Here is a 25,843-nt window from a genome sequence, read left to right on the forward strand (position 1 = left end):
TATTCTTATGTATAATCACTCCCAAATATTTTATTTTCTTCTTACCCATACCCATTTCTGTTATATTATCTATTTCTCTTTTTTCTTTTTTGTTTACATCAAAATACATAATTTCTGATTTCTTTATGTTTACCCCCAATCCTGTATTTTTTTCAAAATCTGTTAATATAATTTTTAATTCTCTAATTCCTATTAAAGGATGGGATAATATTATCATAATGTCATCAGCATAAGTATTCAGCCTAATTTCCCCGCCATCAAATTTAAAGCCTTCTATCCTTACGCTGTTCCTTATTCTGTCTGCCAAGATCTCAATACCCATTATAAATAGATGTGGCGATAGCGGGCAGCCTTGCCTGACTCCTCTTTGAATGGGGAACTCATCTGACAAGCCCTCATTGATTCTAACCACCGCCTCACTTTCCCTATATAGTTCTCTGATTGCATTTATAAATGCATTTCCTATTCCAAATTTAATCATTGTCTCCCATAGAAATTCATGATTTATTGTATCAAATGCTTTGTATATGTCCAATTTTAAAAATGCTAATTTCTTTCCTTGTCTATGCTCCATTATGTTTATTATATTTCTGATTGGGTGTCCAATTTGCCTCCCTTTCACAAATCCATATTGATCCTCTTTTATCACTTTAGGTAATACTTTTTCCAATCTATTTGCTAAAATTTTTGCGAATATTTTATAGTCTTGGTTTAATAAACTAATTGGTCTATATGAGCCCGTATCTTTTGGGTCTCTCTGTGGTTTCAATATGACTCTTATTTCTGCTTTCCTCCAAGTATTAGGGGCCTTTTCTCCCCTCATTATGTTGTTAAATAATCTTTGCATTTCTGGGCCTAATATTTCTATAAATTCCTTATAAAATTCGGCTGTGAAACCGTCCAGTCCTGGGGATTTAGAATTTTTCAATTTCTTAACCACTTCCTTTATTTCCTGTTCTGTGATTTCCGAATTTAATCTTTGTGTTTCCTCCTCTCCTAACCTTATATTTAAATTTTCCTCCATATGACCTTTATTATCTTCCTTATATAATCCTTGATAAAATGAGGCAAATGCTTCTCTTATTTTAGCAGAGTTACAAGTAATTTTGTTCTCCTGAGTCTTAATAGCCTTAATCTTCTGTTTTTCCTTTCTATTTTTCAGATATTTTGCCAATCTCTTCATAGAATTAATATTAGATCTATGAATTTCATTTTTAACTAAGTTTTGTCTTTTCCAAATTGAAAAAAAGTCCAATTCATCTAGTTCCTTTCTTAGCATTTCAATCTGGCTCTGTGTTTGAGCCTTAAACTTAATCTGTTGTTGTCCTTGTAGGTTTTTTATCTTCTGAATTTTGTTTTGTCTATCTGCATACCATTTCTTTTTTATTAATCTCTCTTTGAGGATGCAATGTCCTCTGATCACAGCTTTTGCTGCATCCCATATTATGCTTTCTGAGGAAGAACCCCTATTTTCTTGAAAATAATACCCAATTTGCTTGATCATATACTCTCTATCTTCCTTTCTCCCTGTAATTATATTATTATATTTCCATATCTTATTTCTATGTTCTATATTAAACTCTAATTCCATTATTATTGGAGCATGATCTGAGAGCCAAATTCCTTGTGTGTATATATTTCTTATTTCCATCTCATTAGATTCTCTGACCATTATATAATCTATGCGAGTATATTTTTTATACCTATTGGAATAGAATGTAGGATTAGCTTTCTTGTTGGCTATCTCAAATGCGTCTTTTAGTCCCCAGTTTCCTAATTTGTATAAGTTCTGTTGGCTTATATCTAAATTGAAATCCCCTGTTAGAATAATTTCTCCCTCATAGAAATTCTGAAGTTTCTTCAGGATTTTTCTCAAAAAATGTTGCTGACCTTTATTGGGGGAGTATATATTAGCTATGGTAAATTTTTTATTGTCTATTTTAAATTTCAGCATTACATATCTTCCATCTGTATCTATCAGTTGATCCAATATCTCAAAATTAATATTGTTATTCATAAGAATTGCTGTTCCTCTAGCTCTTTTGGTACCTCTAGCTTCAATAACTGTTTGCCAAGTACTAGAATTCAATAATGGGCATTGATCCCGTTTATCTTTGTGCGATTCTTGCAAACAAATTATGCTAGCTCCTTCTGCCTTAGCTAATTTAATTAATCTATACTTTTTTAGATTTGACGACAAGCCATTCACATTCAAAGATATTAACTTGATAATCTTACCCATCACCTTTTACAACGAATTTATTTGTATGCTCATGTGGATTATACTTTATTATGTCTATGTGGTTCCCTCCCCTCCTAGAAAGCGACCTTGTTTTAGGGAGGAATTTCCCTCCCTGTCCCTTCCCATACATTTGACTTGCTGCGTTCCTCTTTCCCCCCTCCCCTCCTTAACATGATTTGTTCTCATTTACAGATTCAGTGTAGCCCAACATTTGTACATCTTTTTAACATCTACCATTTACTTTTTACACCCCATCTTTTTCAACTTTTGATAGTCTTAAATCTAAAGGCTCTCCCTTGATCGGTCCATGCGAGGCTTTTTTCTATGAAGTGCAGTTCCTTCTTCAGGGCTAGATAAGACTTCCTCTGGATCGCGGTTGCTTTGAGTTTCTCCCTCTCGATCTCCCTGCAGCGTGGTGAGTCCAAGGTCATCCAGCATTCTGTCAGCCTCCTCTGCATTCCTTGCCATGAATCTCTTTCCATCCCGAAAGACGATAATGGTAGCTGGATATGCCCACGAAAATCTAATTCCATTCTCAAACAATGTTTTAGCCAATGGATTCATTTCTTTCCTCTGCTGAAGGGTTCCTGCTGAGAAGTCCTGCTTAACCCAGATCTTGCTGCCCCTGAATTGCAAGTCTTTAATTTTCCTTAGTTCTTTGTATACATAGTCTCTAATTTTTTCAGAGGCAAAGGCAATTATCACATCTCTTGGGTGACGATAGTTGCCCATAGGTCTATAAATTCTATGGGCACGTACAATGTCCTCAAGTTTAATGCTTAATTTATTTTCATTTAGCCAGCTCACCAAAATTTGCTCCAATTCTTCTGGTGTTGCTCGGACCGCATCAGGAATTCCAGCCAGTTTCAAGTTTCTCCGGCGAAACCTGTCATTCAGCTGAGTGAGTTGTCTCTCCATCTCATCAATCCTCGATTGGTTTTCACCAGCCTTTTTCTGTGCTGACTGTGCAGTTTTTTTTACTGCATGTATTTCCTGTTTCATTTCCTGAAGTTGATTATTAATTTGTTTAATGTCCGATCTGATATTTTTCTCCATATCTTTCAATAATAGTCCCAATTCTTTTAGGCTGCGCGCCATCTTATCTTACCCTCCGGCAGTAGATAGTAGGCGAAGATCTCTGTTCCTCTTCTGGAGTTATAAATCAGTTGTAAATCAGTCCTCCTCCAGGCTTCAGAGTCTCCCTTGTCTGACTTTTATTGCCCAATTAAGTAGATGGCTTTCACTTTGTTTTTTTTGCCTTTAGTTGGGCTATAAATTTAAGGTTCTGGGGAGAGGGTTTGTGGAGCGTCTATTCTCTCCGACGCATGCGCAGCAAGTCCCTAGTTTAAATCTTTGCTTGACCAATAAAACTCACTGAGTTACCTTGGGCAACTCAAATTCTTTCAGTAACAGAGTACTAGACTTAGGCAATAAAAATGAAATGCACAGAGATAGGATGGGTGACATCTAACTTGAAAACAATGCATGTGAATATTGAATATTGGACATTCCATAAGCTATTGGAACATCACTGCACCCAGTCTATGGGCACATATCCTTTTGGCAAATGTGAATCTCCATGAATATGTGGAGACCACTTTTAGAAAACCACTAGTCAAGAAAAGCATGACCTTGTTAGAAGTCAACTCTTTTAACAAGTGATATTCGCAAGCATTAATGTAATAGCACACAGGTAACTTCAGCTGTTAAACCATGTATTTAGACTGCTATGTGTAAAGACATGCCACTACAAAAATATATTTGGTTATCAGAGGATGGTTGTTTCTTTGCAGTTGAAGTTTACCAAAAGATATACACTACCTAGAAACCTCTTAGTTTAAAATATGCACTCAAAGATAAAGCAAAGTCTTCTTTGAAAAATAACATATCTTGTATTAATTCACCATACAGGCACATTTCATAATAAAGTTCAGTTACAGATATGATATAGTTCTTCTCTCTGCGTTGAGAACACAGGGTATCAGTCTTTATCAATAGTCTATAGTCTTTGAGTATAGTTGTACTCAGAGAAGTCCATAAGCAAATACTGAAGTCTCTAAACTGACTTCTCCACTGAAGTACAAACAGCAACTTGTATGCATTCACCTCCTCTGAGGTCTGATGCAAGACATCTGCTCCCATTGAAACAGATACTTCTCCACTGAAGTCCAAACAGATACTTCATACAAAATGGAGTCTTGAGTTTGCACATGCTCAGTATAATCACATGTCTATAACCTCTCCCACACCAAAGAGTCAAATAAACTGGCAAATCAGCACACACATAGAATACAGGTTACCAAATATATACATTGACAAATAAATAGTGAGTGGCTCTGGAGGTTGCTACTTCCAACAGGGAAAGGGGTCTTTAATATTAGTAGATCACAAGTTGAACGTGAGTCAACAGTGTAATGTGGCAGCCCAAAAAGCCAATGTGATTCTAGGCTGCATTAATAGGAGTATAGGGTCTGGCGATCAAGACAATTAATAATACCACTCTATTCTGCCTTAATTAGAGCTCACATAGAGAACTATGTCCAGTTCTGGGCACCACAATTCAAGAGGCATATTGACAAGATGGAATATGTCCAGAGACAAAAATGATTAGAGGTTTGGAAGCTGGGGAGCTGGATTTAGCTTGGTGAAAAGAAGGCTGAGAGGGAACATGAAAGCCACGTTTAGATATTTGAAAGGATGTCTCATTGAGGAACAGAAACAGTTTTCTGCTGCCCTGGAGACTAGGACATGGAACAATGGATTCAAACGGCAGGAAAAAAGATTCCACCTAAACATTAGGAAGAACTTCCTGATGGTAAGAGCTGTTTGACAGTGGAATATGCTGCCATGGAGTGTGGTGGAGTCTCTTTCTCTGGTGGTTTTAAGCAAAGGCTAGGTGAGCATCTGTCAGGAGGGCTTTGATTATGTGTTCCTGCATGGCAGGAGGTTGGACTGGATGGCCCATCTCTATGAGTTTATGAGTCTTTGGTGCTTGCAGCTCTGCACATCTATACCTGTGACTATATATCAATATGTAGAGTATAACTTGCCAAAGGTCACCTGCTGGGTTTTCATTCCTGAGGTGAGATTCAACCCTGTTTTCCAGAACCTTAGTCCAACATTCAAACTGTTACCCCATGCTGATTGGTGTAGTACTTTTAGCATTGAATCTCCTAAACTGGCTGTGGAATTATAGGAGCTCCTGTCCAAAAGAATTATCTTTCCAAGCTTTGCCTTTGATTGCAACATCTACTGATGGATGAACTCCCCACAGCTCAATTTGGAATTGACTCAGCAAGTGTTCAGAAAAGCTCATCTATTTTCTGTTCTATTATCTATTTCTGTACATTCTTTCTCAGCTCATCGCCTATTTTATCTATTTTCTGTGAATTCTTTTGCAGCTCATCATCTCGGTGTATATACACTATTGTTGATGCTGCATGCTTGAATGTTCCCATATTGTCTCCTAGAAATTAAGGTTTCCTTCCACCTGTGCTATGCCAAACCCATGCTGTGCCTCAGAGGATGATAGATAGTAATATCTTAAAAATAGCAGCCTGCATCACATGCCTTCTGTGAAGACAAGTACATCTTGGGTTAGGTTTGGTATGTGGAATGGGAGCAAAAGTCACATAAAAAGAAGAAAATTGATTTTCACTAAATGCCCAAATTGAGTATTCCCCTAATATATCTCTAGCCAAAAGATTACTGGTTTCCCTAAAACAACGATTTTCTTTTACTGCCCAGTTCTTTGAAGGACATAATTATTTGTGAAATTTGTCTTCAAGGGAATCAGTGATTTCTTTTTCAAATTCTTCAAACTGTTCACAGTTTGGGACAGAGTCTGTCTGAAATTCAGAAATGGTTTTGTTCCCTAATTAAAGCAGCACTTATGAAATTGAGAATGCAAAAAATTATGAATAAAAAATCCATGTGCGTATTTTCAACAGAATAAGCCCTGAACTGCAAAGATTCTCTTCAGTCAAGGATTCTCTTTGCCTGACTTTCATGATGCGTACTTTTAACAATTATTTTTTTAAAAAATATTGTTTTGCATTCCTAGATTATAGGGGAGGGACAGGAATCTCAGTAACATTGCTTTCTCCTACTGTGTGTGTGTTTGTGTTTGTGTGTGTGTGTGTGTGGTTTCCATATTTTAGATCTAAATTGTGTGCTCTGTGAAAGAAATAGAGATGGAGGTAGTAGTTAGGGCTTTAGAAGAACCATCACATGTTTTGAGAGCTTAGGACAATTACTGTTTTCCAACTATAGGTAAAGGTAAAGGTTTTCCCCTGACATTAAGTCTAGTCATGTCCGACGCTGGGGGTTGATGCTCATCTCCATTTCTAAGCTGAAGAACCAGTGTTGTCTGTAAACATGTGACCGGCATGACTGCACAGAGCACTGTTACCTTCCCGCCAGAGAGGTACCTATTGATCTACCCACATTTGCATGTTTTCGAACTGCTAGGTTGTCAGAAGCTGGGGCTAACAGTGGGAGCTCACCCCACTCCCTGGATTTGAACCACTGACCTTTTGGTCAGCAAGTTCAGCTGCTAAGAGGTTTAATCTGCTGTGCCACCGTGGGCTTCCAACTGCAGTAGAAATCCCTGGTCTTCATGACCAACAAAATACAACAACTTTCAAAGAAGGATTCATCCTAAACTTTAAGAAGATTTTTAAAACTGTAATTTTGTCAGTAAAGTTTAGACTCACAGTCCTGGGAAATATTTAAAAAGAGGTTAGATAGGCCTCTTTTAGGAGTGCTTTATTAGTGTATTTCTGCCTGGATGACACTTGTGGCCTCTTTCAGATCATTCAGATCTTAAATTCTATGATTTTATGATTCTAAAGCCACACACACTATAAATTCTTCCAGTTCTGCCCTGGCACATCTCTCACTATGCTACACCTTCCCTATTCACACAAAGCTCAGTCGTGTTTTCTTAGGACCAATAAAAAAACCAACAAGTCTCTATATACTCATGTATAAGTTTAGAAATGTTAGTCAAAATCAAGCAATCTGGGTCAGCTTATCCACAATCAATGTGAGAACTGTATCTTAACTCATAAAAAGGGGGGGGGCACCCACTTCTCTGACTAAAGTGGTGAAAGGCAAGAGCTCAAGAGGACCTAAAAGAAGCTGTAACCCCCTCAATTCTCTCCACTGGGACACTCCTTCTGGCCTTTATGAATGCCTGGGAAAGAAATGGCAGTGGTGGCCTCTGACCCTCTGGGTAGCCTTGATTTATCCATTGGCCATATAAAAATCCATTATTATGGCCCTTAAACCTGCCTTCAATTTATAAACAAGATGGGCTTAAACATAAGTATATAAGGCAGTTGTGGAAGTAACTCCCTTAGCTTACAATACCAAAAACAAAAGCTAGGAAATGATAGAGGGACCTAGGGAGCTTTGAAGAACAACTATCCCTGCAAGAATAATTAGATAAAATGAAGAACAGAGCTTTCCCTGCTTCAGAAAAACTGCTGATATGAAATGGAGATACAATTCTACTCCTATTGTTGCTTAGTGAGCAATTGGAAATGCTTGGTCCCTCCCTTGATGTAGTAAGGGAGAAAAAATTTAAATAAATAGTCAAAATCATATATGAGTTTCAATTTATAACTGAAAAATAATGCCCTTTATTTCTCTTCTCTTCCTCTCTCCCCCTCCCCTTTCCCCCTCCTCCTCCCCCTTTTTAGCTCTGGTAAGAAAAATAACAGCAGGTTTAAAGATATCGACAGACTCTTGTCTCATATGTAAAACTGTTCTCCATACAAACGTATTGGGGGCTTTAGGGCACTGAGAGAGAGCAAGATTGAAGTTTCATTAATATATCCCCTTAAGCAAGCACTCAGACGGGCTCACTCGCCAGCTGTCTGGATTCCTTCTGGCTGGAAATGCCAGGGCAGAAGCTCAGAACCAGCTGACATGGAAAAGGGAGGGGGGAAATCAGATTAAATTGGATATTTTTCTATGTGTATATTACACCCAGTACTTAATTTGTTATTATGTTCTGTTTGCAAGCAGTAAAATATGTTTAAAAGGTTACAAAACAGTTTCCTTTTCATCATATGCACAATAAATATATAATATACAAAATATACAGATGTGATCATTATCAAAATGCATTCTTAAATGTCATAGCAAAGTATTTTTCTCTCCGGCTACATTTTATTATAACGCTCAAAAATAGTAGTAATTCAAATAGAAGCAAAACGGCCACCTTAAGCATTTGAGAACAATAAAGCAATGCCGTTTACTACAATGTTTTCATAACATTGAAGATGTTATCATTTTACAGTTGCCATAGCATCATATCATCTTTCTAATTTTGAAAATGTACGAAATATCATTGCATTATATATATATTTGCCAAAAGCCATGAGGGTGGGCATACCACACCTGTAACTCTATAAAGAGCCCACTGCTCTCTTGCAAACAAGGGATAGCAAGCCCATGCTATGTATATACTAGGGACTAACACATTTGTTAGTCGCTCTTACTTTGGATTTATTAAAGCAAGCAAACAAAACAAAACACAACTTCTTTCTACTCTGCTAATGAGGATTTTTTTCCAAATTTTGTTGTAGTCTTATAATAAATGAACCAAATGACATTGTCCAAATGTAATAATTGGGTACACTCCTCATGCCCAAACCCCAACAAACTATACAGATACGTACTTAGGCCTGATAGAAAATACTCCACCTTTATTTGTTAAAGAATTGGCCCACACGTGACTCTAGATCCAGGCATTGACCAACCCATCTGTTGTTCAATGAGCCCACCAATCCAGGCCAGTGCCAGATTCCCTAGGGATGTCCTGAGATACACCAGCATGGTGGAACCCAGCCATGGTCTCTTAGTCATCAGAAGGGTAGAAGCAATCTTCTACTCCTAAGGAGCCCCCAGATGGCGTAGTGGACTAAGTGACTTGAAGGTTGGGTTGCTGACCTGAAAGCTGCCAGGTTCGAATCCCACCTGAGGAGAGTGTGGATGAGCTCCCTCTATCAGCTCCAGCTCCATGCGGGGACATGAGAGAAGCCTCCCACAAGGATGGTAAAAACATCAAAACATCCGGACGCCCCCTGGGCAACGTCCTTGCAGACGGCCAATTCTCTCACTCCAGAAGCAACTCCGGTTGCTCCTGACATGGAAAAAAAAAATCTTCTACTCCTGAGATAAACCACTCTGAACCACAACCCCCTGAATCCTCCCTGGGACACTGTATCCAAGCCAATGACTACAATACATTGATTGTGTTGTCGAAGGCTTTCATGGCAGGGATCACAGGGTTGTTGTATGTCTTTTGGGCTGTGTGGCCATGTTCCAGAAGTATTCTCTCCTGACGTTTCACCCACATCTATGGCAGGCATTGATACATTGATTGCCCAATCCTGAGTTACGAGTTGGGTCGATACAGGGAATGCCGTGGATGTAGCGTACTTAGATTTCAGTAAGGCCTTCGACAAAGTCCCCCATGACATTCTGGCAAACAAACTAGTAAAATGTGGGCTAGACAAAACTACAGTTAGGTGGATCTGTAATTGGCTAAGCAAACAAACCCAAAGGGTGCTCACCAATGTGTCATCTTCATCATGGAAAGAAGTCACGAGTGGAGTGCCGCAGGGTTCCGTCCTGGACCCGGTTCTCTTTAACATCTTTATTAACGATTTAGATGAAGGGTTAGAAGGCACGATCATCAAGTTTGCAGATGACACCAAACACTCCAGAAGAAAGGAGCAGAATTCAAAATGATCTTAACAAATTAGAGAGATGGGCCGAAACTAACAAAATGAAGTTCAACAGGGACAAATGCAAGATACTTCACTTCGGCAGAAAAAATGGAATGCAAAGATACAGAATGGGGGACGCCTGGCTAGACAGCAGTACATGTGAAAAAGATCTTGGAGTCCTTGTGGACAACAAGTTAAACATGAGCCAGCAATGTGATGCGGCTGCTAAGAAAGCCAACGGGATTTTGACCTGCATCAATAGGGGTATAGCGTTTAGATACAGGGAAGTCATGCTCCCCCTCTATTCTGCCTTGGTCAGACCACACCTGGAATACTGCATCCAATTCTGGGCACCGCAGTTGAAGGGAAATGTTGACAAGCTGGAAAGCGTCCAGAGGAGGGCAACTAAAATGATCAAAGGTCTGGAGAACAAGCCCTATGCGGAACTGCTTAAAGAACTGGGCATGTTTAGCCTGTGAAGAGAAGGCTAAGAGAAGACATGATAGCCATGTACAAATATGTGAGGGGAAGTCATAGGTAGGAGGGAGCAAGCTTGTTTTCTGCTGCCCCGCAGACTAGGACGCAGAACAATGGCTTCAAACTACAGGAAAGGAGATTCCACCTGAACATCAGGAAGAACTTCCTCACTGTGAGAGCTGTTCAGCAGTGGGACTCTCTCTCCCGGACTGTGGTGGAGGCTCCTTCTTTGGAGGCTTTTAAACAGAGGCTGGATGGCCATCTATCGGGGGTGCTTTGAATGCGATTTCCTGCTTCTTGGCAGGGGGTTGGACTGGATGGCCCATGAGGTCTCTTCCAACTCTACTATTCTATGATTCTATGAATACAAGAGCTATGCCAACCAGCCCATAATGTTGTGAGAAGATAGATCAATAGAACATAAATTCCACTAGTACCAGGGGGAGGGTGGATGGGATTAAGCCCTGGGCTAACTACTAGCAGTTTGCTCTGAGTTGATAATAAATAACTACCTGACCAGAGTGAAAACTATATCCGGGCCACTTTGGCCAGGTTGTGAGAGCCTGTTAGCCAATCAACACACACAACACCACTGCCCACTCATTGGCTGGCCCACACCAATGAGTTTTTTTTTGCTAAGGCATGGAGACATAAAAGGATACATAATCATGTGGTACCTGAGAGCCACTGCTGCTATGGTATGACCCACCTCTGTATGCATCCTCAGCAGTCCTGGTTCATTGGGCATTGTGTTCAGCAATACAGAGATGATGATTTAGTTGTGATAACAAATGTGATGGAGAACAATGAGCGGTCCTCCAAGAGTAGAGTAGAAACAGATATGTACTTTCCCATGGACCAATTTGACTGATAATTCTCCATTTTGTTCACTTTGCAGAATTATGCACCAGCAGTGACACATGCTTTGGTTTTACCCCCTTTAGATTACAGAAATACAATCTGCATGAGGTTGCCTTTGAAAAGTACTCAGCTGGCCCAAATAATTTCAGCCAGGTTGTTAACTGGATTTGGCTGCATGAAACATATAACTCCCTTGTTGCAACAGCTCCACTGGCTGCTGTTCTATTTTTAGGCAGAATTCAAAGTGCTGGTCATGATCTGCAAAACTGTATATAGCTCAGGTCCAGTCTAGTTGAATAATATATGAGGAGTCAGTATGACGTAGTGGCTTGAGCATTACACTATGACTCTGATGACACCACTTTTTTATGGGACCTTGAGAGAGTCACATATTCTCGTGATGATAGAGTTCCCATAAGATGAAAATTATTTGAAGGCACATAACAGTAATATCATAATTGGCCTACATGAGCCTGTTTCAGTTCAGAGATCTTCAGGAGAAGTTATTCTCCCTGCCCCATTACATTCCTAGACATGCTTTTGGGTGACAGAGGATTTTCATAGTGGCTGTTCTCAGACCTTGGAACTCCCTTCCTAGGGTGGCTGGGATCACACTCTCCTCCTTCTTCATCTGGCAAGTGATTTTTTTTTCTTTTCCATCATTTCCATTGACTTCTAATAATGTACTACTTAAATATACCTTTCACTAAATGTTGAATTGTTATATAGATTGTTTACTTGTTTTAAAGCAACCAGTATGTATATATTTGACTGATTTTTGCATTTTTAATCTGTACTGGTTTTTAATAATATGCATGGTGTTAAGTCCCAATATTGAGACAAGACAGGGTATACATGATGATGGTGATAATGACAATAATCACAGGTTTATTCAGGCCTTGATGTAGTCAACTATATTCAGCTTGTATTCACACTATGTATATTGTGCCCAACATTCCTAAGGGGAAATCAGTTACTGCTTGAAAAAGGCCCATAAGATTGAAACACTTTCAGTCTATTATATTTTATCACTGCATACAGCTATCCTCGTTACTCAATGAAAATTTTATGAAGTGTTTGCTATTATTGACCCAAGTTTCATATATCTAGATTGTTTATTAAATGCACTTATATTGATTTTACCCCTAATTCACTCCCTCAAACATAGTTGAATACATAAGGATTTTAAAGTTTAAGCTTTCAAAAAAAATCCAAAACTAACAAAATGAACGTCAACAGGGACAAATGCAAGATACTCCACTTAGACAGGAAAAATGAAATGCAAAGATACAGAATGGGGGATACCTGGCTTATTTTTTTAACCACACATTTTTTTCCACCAAATTTATGAAGAAATTAACAAATTTGGAGAACTTCTTGGTTTTTTCAATCAAATGCATCCCTAATTCTTATCACCACATTTCTGGTACTGGACTCCCAAGAATTTATAGGAAGTTCATCTGAATTGATAATCCCAGTAGCTTCTCTTAAGCTACTGGGATTTCAGTGACCATACAAGGAAGTTACTCATTTATAGAGGTTTACTGAACCATTTGTAACATTTCACACTTAAGTAAGGGATGCCTGCTTTTTCCAGATCACCTGCTATTTATGTCAAGAACAGGCTCTGGATTACATCTCTGTATTTAAGATCAGAACCCATCAGCCAAATAATATGCAATATTATACACATAGCTGACCCTTGAATGTGAGATTTTCCTTTCACGGATAACTAAGCTGAAAGTAAAGGATGTTGAGGGCAGAAACCATATTTCCTACAAATGTTTAACCCTACCCCCCCTTGCCATGGTCATCATCCATGTTAAGAAGTTCCATGTTGTTTACTGTCAGGACCCAGGCTGCAGAGCACCAATAACCATACACAGAGGCCAGAATCTATCTAATATCTTTATTGTGGAAATATAAAAAGTTAATAAAAACAAGTGTAGAAAATAGTCCAGAAGTAGACCTTTCAGGAAAGGTCAAAATTAGTCCAAAGAAACAATGTCCAATATGAAATATTAAGGTCCAAAGTTGTAATCCAGTAACCGAAACACTCACTTTGCCAAGCAAAGTGAGGGGAGATGACAAGGTCCTTTAATCCATGAAACTTGAGCAAGGCTAGGAAGTAAACTTGATTCTTGGAACACTAGGCTTAATTCAAGGCAACAAGAAACGGGGAGCAAGAACAGGATCCGTGGTAAATTCGTGGCAAGGTCCGGAAAGCAAGGCAAGGTCCGTGGAGCAAGGCAAGGTCCTGGGAAGCAAGGCAAGGCTGGAAACGGGAGCAAAGGACTTGAACGCGGGAGTAGCGTAGTCCACACACAACCTACTCCCGAAGCTGACGAATTGACTCCGCAAGATTCCTACATGGGCAAAACACCTAAATAGGGTCTCGTTTTCCCGCCAAAGAACAATTCTCTGGGGAACCAGAACCGAAAGCCATTCTCTGTGTCCAGATGCATGACTCCCTAAAGTTTCCCATGGGAAGCAGGCTTAATCAGCTGAATGCCTGGCAGCAATCCTAGCGCTCCTGCGAGACGCCTCCTGAGCGCCTTTCTGTTGTTTATAATAATCACGGCGAGAAAATGGGGGAGATTTCGGCTCAAGGCTTGTTTGGCAGACTTCTGGAAGGCAAATCTCCTGCAGGTGCAAGGGCTCCAATTCTGGCTGAAAAAGCTCCAATTCTGGCTGAAACAGTGGGAAACCTAAGTTTTCCTCTTCATCTGTCACAACAGTGCTAGGAACGGGACTACATGGCCCATGAGTCATCACACTATCCCCCTCCTCAAGGCCCCTCTCCAAAATGGGCTCTCTTCCTGAGGTGTGGGACCGCGGCTTGGCGGGGTAGGCCTGGTGGAAGCGGCGGGCTAAATCGGGGGCATGGACTGTGGAAGCGTCTTCCCAAGAGCGTTCTTCGGGGCCAAAACCTACCCAGTCAATGAGATACTGAAGGCGGCGGCGATGAAAGCGAGAATCCAAAATGTCCTGAACCTCGAATTCCTCCTCCCCATCCACCAAAACAGGAGTGGGGGCCGGCCGGTCTGCATCAGGGCGCACACCATCCGCCGGAAGGAGCAGGGAGCGATGAAACACTGGATGAATGCGCATAGAGCGCGGAAGTTGAAGTTTGAAAGTCACGGGGTTAAGTTGCGCCACCACTGGATAGGGACCAATGAAACGGGCATCTAGCTTCCGGCAAGGGCGGTGGGAGGGCAAAAAGCGAGTGGACAGAAGAACCCGGTCTCCTACCTTGATTTCGGGGCCCGGCTGGCGATGATTGTCAGCGTGGCGTTTATAGTCCTCCTTGGCTTGGTCTAGTTGCTGGAGCAAAAGTTGTTGCACCGCTGTGAGTTCTTGCAGCCAGTCCTCTGCTGCGGGAACTTCTGAGGTTTCAATGACAGAAGGAAAGAAACGTGGATGGAAGCCGTAGTTTGCAAAGAACGGGGTTTCTTTAGTTGAAGCCTGGACACCATTGTTGTAAGCAAACTCCGATAGAGGTAACAGGGAAGCCCAATTGTCCTGCTGATAGTTTACATAACAGCGAAGGTATTGTTCCAAAGTGGCATTGGTGCGCTCAGTTTGCCCATCCGTTTGGGGAAGGTGAGCCGAAGATAAATGAGAGTCTATGCCCAATAGTTTTTGTAGTGCTTTCCAGAAACGAGAGGTGAATTGAGACCCACGGTCTGTGACCAAACCATGTAATCTGAAAACATGCTGAAGGAATAAATCTGCAGTCTCTTTGGCCGTGGGGAGGCCATTGCAGGGAATGAAATGGGCTAACTTGGTAAAAAGGTCCACCACCACTAGGATCGTGGTGAATCCAAGGGAAGGTGGTAGGTCAGTGATAAAATCCGCAGAAATTATTTCCCATGGACGAGATGGAGTAGGAAGGGGATGCAGTAGCCCTGAGGGCTTCTCCCTTCTTGTCTTGGAACGCTGGCATACCGGGCAGGTATTGACATATTTTTCCACATCCTTGCGGATCTTGGGCCACCAGAAATCTCTTAGGATCAAATGCATGGTTTTAAATAATCCGAAATGCCCTGCTGGCTTGCAGTCATGACACAGACGAAGTGCCTTTTCCCTGCCCGGTCCTGGAGGGATGTAGACGTGATTTCTATAGCAAAGCAACCCATCCTTAAGTGAGAAGGGAAAATGTAGTCCTTGGCGAAGTTGATCTTGAGCCCAGGCATCCGCCTGTTGACTGGCCCTGATTTCCTGAGCACAAAGGGGCCCTGGAGTAGAGGAAGTAGATTCAATTGGAGTGGATTTGGTGTTCCCCACTGTGAGCGTGGCAAAGTTCTCGGGCTGCAGCAATTGGGATTCAAAGGTCTCTCTGCGCCCTGCAGCATATTCTGGTTTCCGTGATAGAGCATCTGCTTGCTTGGTCTGAGCTGGGGTTACATAATGGATCTGGAACTCAAAACGCTCAAAGAATAAAGCCCAGCGCTGCTGCCTCTGATTTAACTTGCGGGCAGTTCTTAGATGTTCTAGATTCCGATGATCAGTATGGACCTAAATGGGAAATTTGGCCCCTTCTAACCAATGTCTCCAAGTTTCAAAGGCTGCCTTTATGGCCAAAAGTTCTTTTTCCCAAATAGTGTAATTTCTCTCTGGGGCTGTTAGTTGACGGGAGTAAAAAGCACAAGGGTGAAGATGATCTCCCACTGGTTGCAAGAGTACAGCCCCAATTGCCACATCGGAGGCGTCAGCCTGCACAACAAAAGGGGTTTTAGGATCTGGGTGCTGAAGGATTGGCTGGGACGTGAATAATTTCTTTAGTTGCTGGAACCCTTTCTCTGCTTGCTCCGTCCAGCAGAAAGGCTGTTTCCCACGGATGCAGCTGGTGATTGGATCAGACCAGCGGGCAAAGTCTGGAATGAACTTGCGGTAATAGTTCGCGAACCCCAAGAAACGCTGCACCTCTTTCTTGTTGGTTGGCGCCCGCCATTCCAATACTGCTGAAACCTTTGCCGGGTCCATGGAGAGCCCTAGTGGCGAGACACGGTATCCCAGGAAATCTACCTCTTGTAGATCAAAAGCGCATTTTTCCAGCTTGGCATAAAGTCCATGATCCCGCAATCGTTGTAACACCATTCTGACGTGGTTCTCATGTTCTGATTGTGATCTAGAAAACACCAAAAAATCGTCCAAGTAGATGATCAAGAACCGATCTAGATAATCCTGAAAGATATCATTGACAAAATGCTGGAACGTTGCGGGAGCTCCACATAAACCGAAATTCATGACCAGGGACTCGAATAATCCGAATTTAGTCTGGAAGGCGGTTTTCCACTCGTCCCCCTCCCTGATGCGAACTAGATTATAAGCCCCCCGAAGATCCAGCTTGGTGTAAACCTTGGCCCCTCGAAGCCGGTCTAATAGGTCCGAGATCAAAGGCAGGGGATAGCGGTTCCGCTTAGTGATATTGTTCAATGCTCTATAGTCCACCACCAAGCGTAGGTCCCCTGACTTCTTTTTCACAAACATCACTGGGGAAGCGGCTGGGGATTGAGAGGGTCTGATGAACCCCTTGCGGAGGTTTGACTCTATGAACTCCCTGAGAGCTTCTTGCTCTGGTTCAGTCAGGGAGTAGAGGTGTCCTCGCGGGATCGGGGCCCCCTCCACCAAGTCAATGGCACAATCATAAGGCCTATGCGGGGGCAGTTTCTCGGCTTCCTTCTCATTGAAAACATCCCAAAAGTCTGAGTATTTCTTGGGCAAGGTGATGATGGATTCAGCGTCTGTGGCATGGCAGACCTTGGCTACAAGACAATGGTTTTGGCAATATTTAGAAGCAAACTGCAGTTCTCTGTTGGTCCAAGAGATGCTGGGGTCGTGGAGTGTCAGCCATGGGATCCCTAGAATCACAGGGAAATGAGGAACCTCGGTAACAAAGAAGGAAATCTCTTCCATATGTTCCCTTATCCACATTCTGGTGGGTTCAGTCCATTGGCTTACTGGACCTGTCTTTAGGGGGCGGCCATCTATGGCTTGCACCACCCGGGCATTCTTGAAACCGTGATATTGTAATCCCAGAGAGTCTGCATACTCTCTATCAATGAAATTGTTTGTTGCTCCTGAGTCTATCATGGCATGGATCATGACGGGTCCTTTTTTCGCTGACCACAAGGTGACCACTAGGAGAAATAGGACCCCGGTTGGCGGCTCTTGAGTGGGGTTTTTGACCGGGTTGGCGAGCCTCTCTACGCCCGGTCGTTGGCTTCCCCCGCCGGCTTCGCACCAGCCGCCTCGGCCATCTCCGACTCCACGGAGGACGCCGCCGCCAAACGAGCGGCGGGCTTTCTTTTGGCTGGGCACTCTCTGGCAAAGTGGCCCCCGTCTCCGCAGTACCAACAGAGGTTTAAACGTTGGCGGCGGGCCTTCTCGGCAACGTCTAACCTGGGGCGCACATTGCCCAATTGCATTGGCACCTCCCCGCTTTCTCTGGGGTATGGGGCTTGTGGCGGGGGTCTCCACACTGGACGTGGTTGGACGCCGGCGGGAGCGGGAGGTTTTGCCCCAGCTCTCCCACTCTGGCCTCGGAGCCATTGTTTTCTGTTGGCAAGCATGACTTCGGCTCGTAAACATTGGTCAATAAGTCTTTCAAGAGAGTTCGGAGGATCCACCTTGGAGATTTCTTCCAACATCTCGATATTGAGACCCTCCCGAAACTGTCCTCTGAGGGCTATGTCATTCCAACCGGTGCTTTGAGCCAGCACTCGGAACTCGGCTATGTACTGGGACAAGGGCCTGTCCCCTTGAGAAAGGCACCGGAGTTTGTGGCCGGCCGCCTCTAAATTGTCCTCGATCCCCCAAGTCGCCTTAAGGTGATTCAGGAAGTTTTGCGCGGAACTTGGGTGTGGGGAGGTTTCATCGAACAGCGCCGTGGCCCAATTGGCCGCTGGGCCGTCTAGGAGACTGTAAATCCACGCCACCTTGATGTCTTCTTGAGGAAACTCGGCCTGACGGGCTTCTAGGTATGCCTGGCATTGTCGACGGAAAACATGAACCTTGGAAGCTTCTCCAGAAAACTTGGTTGGCAACGCCAGGGCAGGGAGACGGGTTCCGCGTTCCTTCAAGCCCCGTATTTCTCCCTCCTGCGTATGGAGCATATCACGGATTCTGTCCACTTCATCCTTGGCGATGGTGTAGCTGAGTGGTTGGTCTCCTGGTCCGGCTCCGGTAGACATTCTGGCCTAGGTTAATTGGTGCTTAAGGTGGCGGAGTCAAACTGTCAGGACCCAGGCTGCAGAGCACCAATAACCATACACAGAGGCCAGAATCTATCTAATATCTTTATTGTGGAAATATATAAAGTTAATAAAAACAAGTGTAGAAAATAGTCCAGAAGTAGACCTTTCAGGAAAGGTCAAAATTAGTCCAAAGAAACAATGTCCAATATGAAATATTAAGGTCCAAAGTTGTAATCCAGTAACCGAAACACTCACTTTGCCAAGCAAAGTGAGGGGATGTTGTGTGTCTTTCGGGCTGTGTGGCCACACAGCCCGAAAGACACACAACAACCCTGTGATCCTGGCCATGAAAGCCTTCGACAACACAAAGTGAGGGGAGATGACAAGGTCCTTTAGTCCATGAAACTTGAGCAAGGCTAGGAAGTAAACTTGATTCTTGGAACACTAGGCTTAATTCAAGGCAACAAGAAACGAGGAGCAAGAACAGGATCCGTGGTAAATTCGTGGCGAGGTCCGGAAAGCAAGGCAAGGTCCGTGGAGCAAGGCAAGGTCCTGGGAAGCAAGGCAAGGCTGGAAACGGGAGCAAAGGACTTGAACGCGGGAGTAGCGTAGTCCACACACAACCTACTCCTGAAGCTGACGAATTGACTCCGCAAGATTCCTACATGGGCAAAACACCTAAATAGGGTCTCGTTTTCCCGCCAAAGAACAATTCTCTGGGGAACCAGAACCGAAAGCCATTCTCTGTGTCCAGATGCATGACTCCCTAAAGTTTCCCGTGGGAAGCAGGCTTAATCAGCTGAATGCCTGGCAGCAATCCTAGCGCTCCTGCGAGACGCCTCCTGAGCGCCTTTCTGTTGTTTATAATAATCACGGCGAGAAAATGGGGGAGATTTCGGCTCAAGGCTTGTTTGGCAGACTTCTGGAAGGCAAATCTCCTGCAGGTGCAAGGGCTCCAATTCTGGCTGAAAAAGCTCCAATTCTGGCTGAAACGGTGGGAAACCTAAGTTTTCCTCTTCATCTGTCACAACAGTGCTAGGAACGGGACTACATGGCCCATGAGTCATCACATTTACATATGAAAGACAACCTTCCTCCCCAGAGTCAATCATTTGATAGAGCATGAGAGTGAGTTTGATTCCCCCCCCCATGTTATCTGAAACAAGAATCCTTTTGTAGTCTCATAAGGCTTTTCTTTGACTAGCAAAACAAGTTGTTTCAAGGAATCGTCTCACTGTCCTCTATTTTCATGACTCATTCTCTGCCAGCAATACATCAGTAATTCTATATAACAGTCTATTAAAGTCAAGTAACTACCAGCAGTCATTCAATTTCTCTCTGAGTGAAGCCATAGTTCATCACTCTGTGTACTCCACTTTGGGCTGGTGCACTTGTTACTAATTATTAGTGCCACCAATTTTTAATCTATTGTCACTTGTTGTATAAAATACTCCGATGCTATGAATACCTTTATGTTAGTAATGCATGTGTCAGCATATTCATTCAAAAACAGCAATCTAATCTAAGTATTACAGGTGAAACATGTGGTAAATTGCAAACAGAAACTCTGGAATGGTCTCTTTATGGTGAGTGTAACACACAACTAGGGCAAACCATCTGAATGCTTATTTTGAGGGGAAAGTGGAAAAGATGCCTAGAGATCTGTGATAGGACCTGTCATATTTGTAGAAACAGACTAGTGGCAGGTGTTGTACCCCATGAAGACTCTCGCAGTTTACCCCTAGTTAAGCCCTTTTTAGTTAGAAGGGTTAATAATTTATGTACAGTTTCTGGGAGGAGTCAGTGAAGACAGTCTCTTTGTATTTGAAGCCTCCATCGCCCTGTCCCTTAAAGAATCCCCTTAGGGGTGGAGCCTCAGGCAAGGACCTCTGGTTTTTGGAAGATTCAGCCTTTTTGTGACTGGAAGGTGAAGAGAGAGGAAGGCTGAAAGGTCTACAAAATAGCATATCCAGTCGGAGCTGTATTCAAGTCCAATCAGAGTTAAATGATCAGACCATCTTAGAGACAGTTGAACACCATACAAGAAAGAGACAATCAGAAAAAATAAAGATTAAAGAGCCTCAGTTCAACCAGAACGGTGTCTATTTCTCAAAGACTTTATAGTGAGACTCAGGAGGAGTGAAAGTCTAAAATTCCTAACAGCTAATAAATTTCTGTTTGATTCAACAATATAGTCTCCAATCTCTTCCCTGCGCAGTCAGTTCTCCTTCCAAGTTGTTTAGATAGAGTGGGGCCAGAACAGCAGGATTAGGGAAATCATCAGTGAATCCTTCTCCGTGCTTTAGCCCTATTGCAAGTTGTACAAGTATATAGCAGTTGATTTACCCTAACTAGAATAGACACATTCAATTAATTGTTGAATGGTACATCAATACAAAGCAAATCAATACAAAGTGTAGAAGGTTCTAGCAACAAAATTTAGGCTAATGTTTTCAACAACTGTAAGATATCTTATCATAAACCAGCTGGCTCCATCTTATGGCCAAATCAAGACATTTGCCCCTTTGAGTTAACTAGTATGTAAATACAGTAGAGTCTCACTTATCCAACACTCGCTTATCCAATGTTCTGGATTATCCAACGCATTTTTGTAGTCAATGTTTTCAATATATCGTGATATTTTGGTACTAAATTCATAAATACAGTAATTACTACATAGCATTTCTGCATATTGAACTACTTTTTCTGCCAAATTTGTTGTCTAACATGATGTTTTGGTGCTTCATTTGTAAAATCATAACCCAATTTGATGTTTAATAGGCTTTTCCTTAATGCCTCCTTATTATCCAACATATTCGCTTATCCAACATTCTGCCGGCCCGTTTATGTTGGATAAGTGAGACTCTACTGTACTGACAATAAAATAACATATTCTACGCAGGAGGAGGAATAGATGGTAGTGCAGGTACTACCATTATAATTCTGATATCTGCCATCCATATCTGTGCCTTGTTTGCCCCTCTAGCTCAGTAGACATCTTGAGCAATGACCAATCTTTGCTCCTAAGAAACCCTGCTGGCTCTGGGAAACAGACGCTTCTGTTTGATGTTTTCTTTTGCTTTGTGTTTGATAAAATAGGTTGCATTGCTTAATTTTTTTTTAGTTGTTAATTTACAATTTGTTTATCTATACTGAGTTGTCACCTTTCATAATTATGTATTTATTTATTGTTTGTTTGTTTGTTATGTTCAAGCATTGAATGTATGCTTTTTAGGATTGGAATCCTCCCTGAGTCCCTTTGGGGAGATAGGGCAGAATACAAATAAAGATGATGATGATGATGATGATGATGATGATGATGATGATGATGATGATGATTTGAGGAAACAAAACCAGTTTAGGGGAATTGGACAAGGTGTGTAATATACCAGGGATGCAAAAATATTAACTCTTATTCATTTCCAAGTTGATAAAATGGGTTTCCTGATATGTTGAAAACATGGTCAAGAAGAATAACACTGAAGTGGGAGTTTTGCGCAGTTCTCATAAGGTATTCATGTGTCTCATGAAATTATTATGCAGAGAAATATATCTGGGTGAGGTAAGAATGGGTTTCAAAAAAAGTCAGTGTTGGTTTCTGGGCATGCCAACAGGATTTATATCCATCACTTAATAACTAGACATTTTTATCTTTTTCCTCTGAATATTAGGAAAATTACTAATAGATCTAGATGTTTTGTCCAATAACTCATGTCATTAGCAAATTACAATTACATTGCTAGGTGTTTGGGAAGAAAACAGACTATGATTGTGTTTCATGTAGCTATGTGTCAAATATCATATTTTTTTGCATGAAAGACACCTGATGTTCTAGGAACAGTGAATGTTTTGGCACAAAATTTTATTTTTCACAGAGAAACATACTTTGTACACAGACAACCACACAGTTTTCCCAGAAACCCACATATGGCAGGGGAGGGAGAATTTTTCTGCAAAACTATATTTTTATCCTGAAAACACTAGTTTTTCAAAACGGTTGCGTATGTGCAAAAGCAATATCATTTCTAGTCTATATTTTGTTCAGAATACTGCTGATGAAGAAAGTCTGTTGGGATGCTGTGCAGTGAATCATGGACTTGGCAAGGGCTTGGGAGGAGAAAATGGCCCTAAAGTCCCACTTATGTTCTACAGAAGAAGAGATGGCTCTGGGGAAGGGGAGCACAGGGGTGAATGTAAATAAAAGAGGGGGAAATGTATAAAATATGTTTATATAATTGTAACTTTTTCTCAAATAATAATACAGTAGAATCTCGCTTATCCAACGTAAACGGGCTGGCAGAACATTGGATAAGCAAATATGTTGGATAATAGGGAGAAATTAAGGAAACGCCTATTAAACATCAGATTAGGTTATGATTTTACAAATTAAGCACCAAAACATCATGTTATACAACAAATTTTAAAGAAAAAGTAGTTCAATACACAGTAATGCTATGTAGTAATTACTGTATTTAAGAATTTAGCACCAAAATATCACGATGTATTGAAAACGTCGACTACAAAAATGCGTTGGATAATCCAAAACGTTGGATAAGCGAGTGTTGGATAAGTGAGACTCTACTGTATCAATAAAAAACAAAAACAAAACACAAAACACACAAAAAAGTCCTACTTATGTTCTGCATCCAGTTGTGGCTATTGGCCTCCATGACAGTAAAGTTTACCTTTATGTGCCTTTTTTGTGTGCCTCTCTGAGTCTCCTTCTGGGTGAGAAAGGCGGGATATAAATATGGTAAATAAATATGGCAAATAAATAAATAAAATGCTTAATCCATATTAAGCTTTGATCAGAGCTATAAGGTGTCAGACCTATTGGTTGGTTACATTTAGATTAAATCTACATTAGTAGATTTAAAATAGATTAATGGGTATTTGCATTAAAACCCAGAGTAGGTGCACACATCCTCACATGTGAGCCACCAAGTGCCACTGTTTGCCACTGAATTGTGACACGTGTGAGCTGAGCTGAGAGATTCTGGGGTAAAGGGTTGAACCAGATGACCTTTTGGTACATATTTTATTTTGTGATTTAACACTTGCACGAGTCTTACTCTCTCTTGAGCATCCATGATCCCTGCTTGCATGTTGTTGAGAGGATTATTCCTGGAATTATATTCATCAAGGCTTGAAGTAAATAAGGAAGTTTATGTGTCAAAGCAGGAGTAGTGGTATTAGCAATGATGGCAGTAATTACAAGGTTTGTTCAGCCTAAGTGACTGTTCTTCCTCACCCCATCACAATTACTTGAATCTGATGCAGGAAAACATTTCTGAGAATGCTTCTTGTTCTCTCTTATAATGCATAATCTTTTTTAGTTTGTACGTGCCTTTGATCACAAGTTTCTGCTTAGCCTTCACCCTTGCCTTATTTATGAAATGAATAAAATGCCAGATTCAAGGTTAAAGAGGTTTACATGTAGAATATATACAAATACCTTAGTGCATGTGTGTTGTTGAGATTTCCTGCTTCTGCCCACACCTGAGAGCCCACTTCTCTGGACACACACATTGCCACTGTTTGGCTTCAGATTTTTATTCGCATAAAGGTGCACAAATGTAAAATGACAGCTTTGTCCATTAACTAATACTGAAGAAAGAAAATCAGCTGCAAGGATGCATTTGTCTCTTTTGATTTAAGTAGAACAGTTGCCAAACTGATTCATGGGCACGAGCCAAGTGTTGCTAAGACTATGGTCAGGACTAGAGAGTCCCTGGGTAGATGATGTTCTGGAGACTTTCCCTTTTTCCCACCTACACCTAGGTGTCCCTGGTGTGTTTATCAGCTATTTATTCACACTGCACAATTATAACAGCTTGTTACTATTCTAACTGGTTTCATCCTATAGAATGTTGGTATTTGTAATTTGATGATGTACTTAGAATTCTCTGTCAGAGAGTTCTACTGTTCTCTGTTGGGGGGTGGAGAGGGGAGGTTGCTCTAGAGAAATTAAGTACAATACACCCACCTATTTATACAATCTTGTTGAACATGTTTTCAGTAATATACAAAGAGATTTACATGCCACAAAGTCATGCTGGAGGACCAAGAAATGCATATAGAAGTGTCCTCTCTAGTTCACCAGTGCTATTCTGTGGTCAATATCTGATAGAAGTTCCACTGAAAAATGACCATAGGATCATGCTGGAGGCCTAGAGGAAATACTTTTCTAGACATCCCTAGTACAAATGTATGGTATGCTTTGGGCAGAAGCCTAAGACATCATTCATTTCAGTATGAAAAACAGCGTTCTTGATAATACAAAAAAAAACAACAACAACTTATTACACAAAGCACCCTGAAATGAATGATGTCTTGAAATGGACCCCTCACATAATACACAAGCCTACTGTGCCTAACTAAATGGCAACTCCCAGGATTCCATAGGATGTAGCCATAGCAGTATCAATCTTCTATTATGGTACAGTGTGGAAAGGTATTGGGTGATACATGATAAGCAGGGACTACCTCTGGCAAAGGTTTTTTTTTAATTTGTGGAATATCTGAAATCAGAGTAGAAGCTGGTGATGTCATCTTGCCTAGCCACAGCTGGATGCCCTATTGTGATCTCATAAGCAAGTCTCTACAAGAGAACTTATTGTGGTTAGAAACAAATTGGTGGATCTCTTGGACGTGTGAACAGTCTAACCCAGCTGTCCACACTTCCAAAATTGGGATCTCTCCAGGATGCTCCAGAAGAAATCTTATTTCCCCTTGGAGGCAGCACTTCTGCTGTGAATCCAGCTGTGTACCATGTGGACTCCCCATGGAAGTTGAAAGGCCAGTCAACATTATGTGACCCAGGATAATATTACATTAGCATTTTGAAGTGGGAGTGTTCACTTTGTTGCGCTTCAAGTGGAATTCAGTCTAGTCTAACAAAGACACAAAAACATTACACAGTTGCAAAAGGAAAAATAGTAAAACTTTACTCTTTACAGCAGAGGCCAAACATAAACTTGAAGTGTTGCATCAAAACATAAATCTTACAGTATAACAAACGTACATAGTCCTTGTAAGCATTTCAAGATGCAAGAAGCATTGCAAAATACAAAGAGCATGGCTTCTTCAGCCTCTTCTTTCAAAAGAGAGATCCAAAAGCAAAAGTGAAACCAAGAACAGGAGCAGGAGCTAATACACACAGCCACATCCCACTGGGTGTGGTCCAAACTTAATTGCTTAACTGCTGACCTAGATTAGCTCCTGCATGTTATGATCAGCAGTTTCAGTTTTTCTTTAACACATACATTCTTGGTATTGAGCTTCATTATACCCTAACACACTTTGCTATCGCCTGATTTACT

The sequence above is a fragment of the Anolis carolinensis genome, chromosome 3, assembly GCF_035594765.1.
Source record: "Anolis carolinensis isolate JA03-04 chromosome 3, rAnoCar3.1.pri, whole genome shotgun sequence".
NCBI classification, from domain to species: Eukaryota; Metazoa; Chordata; class Lepidosauria; order Squamata; family Dactyloidae; genus Anolis; species Anolis carolinensis.